At 40.2% G+C, this 2,476-nt stretch overlaps 1 pseudogene; it reads left to right on the top strand.

Moving 5' to 3' along the window:
- The first annotated feature begins 1,658 nt into the window (after nt 1-1,658).
- LOC117285488 lies at nt 1,659-1,744 on the top strand (annotated as a pseudogene).
- The last annotated feature ends 732 nt before the right edge of the window (nt 1,745-2,476 follow it).

Below are 2,476 nucleotides of genomic sequence, written 5' to 3'. Positions count from 1 at the left end.
GCAATGATTTATTCATCCATGTAATAAACTTTTAACATGTGAACTCAACTCTTATCAGTCTAAGATTATTAGTATTTGTGAACTTGCCTACATACGTTGTTATTCTAAAGATAGGTACCTTCAAAGTCATTTGAGGTTACTTGCAGACATATGCCAAGAAATTTGAAAGTCATAGGAAGGTGGAATCACAGAAGTGAAGTGTGTGTTCTCTGCTGAGCTAATGATCTCAGCTCTTCTTTCATCTCTCACCACCTTCTTACTGCCACGTGGTTTTATGTTTGCACTTGCTTTTGGTGACCTAGATGTCAAAAGCAGCCCAAAGCACTGTGCCCAGGGGGTGCCTAATGGTTCCAAGCAGAAGAGGTTTTGATGCCCCGCACAGAGAAAATACAGGTATTAGATGTGCATTGTTCAAGTGTGATAAATGGAGCTGGTGGTCGTGACCTCAAGGTCAGTGAACCCATAATATATACTCTATAAGATGTCTTTAAAAAGAAACACACTTGAAATAAATTTATGTCTGGATTTGTTGTTGAAAATAATGTGAGCAGCCACTTTTAGAAATCCCACTCTGCATCTCCCCATGGAGGAAGGGTTTAGGTTCACTCAGGGTTCTTGATGACCCCTGAGAATAGCAAGAATCAATTTTGTTTAATCTGCACAACACTCTAATCTACCTACCCAACTCCACGCCTTTTTCTGCTGATCATTTTGCTTAGTGATGAATTGGACTGGGACCAGAGAGAGACTCAATATCCTCACCACCTTTACAATGAAAGCAAACATAGCAAGGCACCAGGCGGTCATCCCAGTATGGAAGAGATCCACTACCAGAAGGTACAGCCAACGCTGCTATCACAAGCAGGAAGACTCACTCTCTCAAGAGAGGTTTCTGCAGGAGATGAAAATTTGGTTGGGAGTTGAACAACGAAAAGGGAGAAAGAGAAGCAAAGAGTACCTCCCAAAGTGGGAATGTTTTATTTACCAAGCCCTAAGAAAGGAGAAATGAAACATTTCCTAAAGGTTCTGCTAATGGAACACATTTTCTGTAGAGTAATGAGTGGATGATCACTGTCCATATTTAAAGAGGTGGAAATAGAGACGAGGAAAGAGAAGCAATTTGGTGAAAACCACAGATTCACACACAATCGTAGTTGGCTGGCTTGTGGTTATAATATATAGCTTTTTGATTGAAGATATACATTTGCTGCTTTTTCTGCCATTTGTTCTACTCCTTATTCTGCCCCATCTCAAATTTCAACCTTCATGTCTTTTCGGTTGTACATTGTTTTCTATTTTACGGGAGAGACTAAATGGCTTTTTTTTTTCTTTCAAGCTTGCTCTGAAGTGTTAATCCCTTGTTCCAAACAAACAAACAAAAAACAAAAAAACAAACACCCCCCCCCAAACAAAACAAAACAAAAAACCAGCAACCTGACCATCATCTTAAGCAGGTCAACCAAAGCAGTTGGATTTCTTTCAGGCTTAAACTTCCAGAAAAACCTCATGAATTAATTGCATTTTGTATCATTAACCTTTAGGTTGAATTAGATCCCCTTGATTAAAAACTGATGTCCACAGATTGAAATGAGTAAGAAGGTAGTTCAAGACATGAAGGGCAAAACTTACATTCATAGCAATGTTAACACCAGACTCCTATCGCTTCTCGGCCTTTTGGCTAAGATCAAGTGTAGTAACACCAGACTCCTTGGGGTCTGCATTCTCATTTATTTAGAAATCCCTTCATACCTTTATATGATTTGTACACACACGCGCTTGTGCACATACACTTGATTTGCTGGAGTGGAAAGGTAAGGTCTTGACCCTGTGACTTCAGGCTTTTCTGTTCCATACTCTGCCTCTGTAGTCAGTATTCACACCTTGTTGACATGGATCTTCTCATCTGTAAAATGATAATGATAATACTGCAGACTTGTTGCAAAAGCCAAAAAAGGTATAGTAATTATCAAATAATGCTACATAGCCCATACTTCCAGTAAGTGCTGCCCTCTGTCCCTCCCTGTTTGACCATCTGTTACCCAGTGATAAATTACTCTGAGACTCAGTAGCTTAAAAGAGCTACCCTTTGTTACCTCACCCTATTTCTGAGGAGCTGGCTAGGAACAATGCCTCATTCACGGCTTGACTGGTGAAGACTAGCTTCCAAATTCACTCCAGTGGCGGTGGCCAAACACAGCTCCTCTGGGCAGAGACTTGTTATAAACACATGAATCTCTCCATAAGCTTCTACAGTGTCTTGCAGCAAAGCAGCTGGGTTTGCCCAGAGTAAGTGATGGGAGAGAGAAGAAAGAGACAGAAAGAGAGAGAAGAAGAAGAAGAAGAAAGAAGAAGAAGAGGAAGAAGAAGAAGAAGAAGAAGAAGAAGAAGAAGAAGAAGAAGAAGAAGAAGAAGAAGAAGAAGAAGAAGAAGAGGAAGAAGAAGAAGAAGAAGAGGAAGAGGAAGAAGAAGAAGAAAA

Source organism: Fukomys damarensis, unplaced genomic scaffold, assembly GCF_012274545.1.
Source record: "Fukomys damarensis isolate Sample0158 unplaced genomic scaffold, DMR_v1.0_HiC HiC_scaffold_10, whole genome shotgun sequence".
Taxonomy (NCBI): domain Eukaryota; kingdom Metazoa; phylum Chordata; class Mammalia; order Rodentia; family Bathyergidae; genus Fukomys; species Fukomys damarensis.
This window is presented reverse-complemented; position numbering and strand designations above follow the sequence as displayed.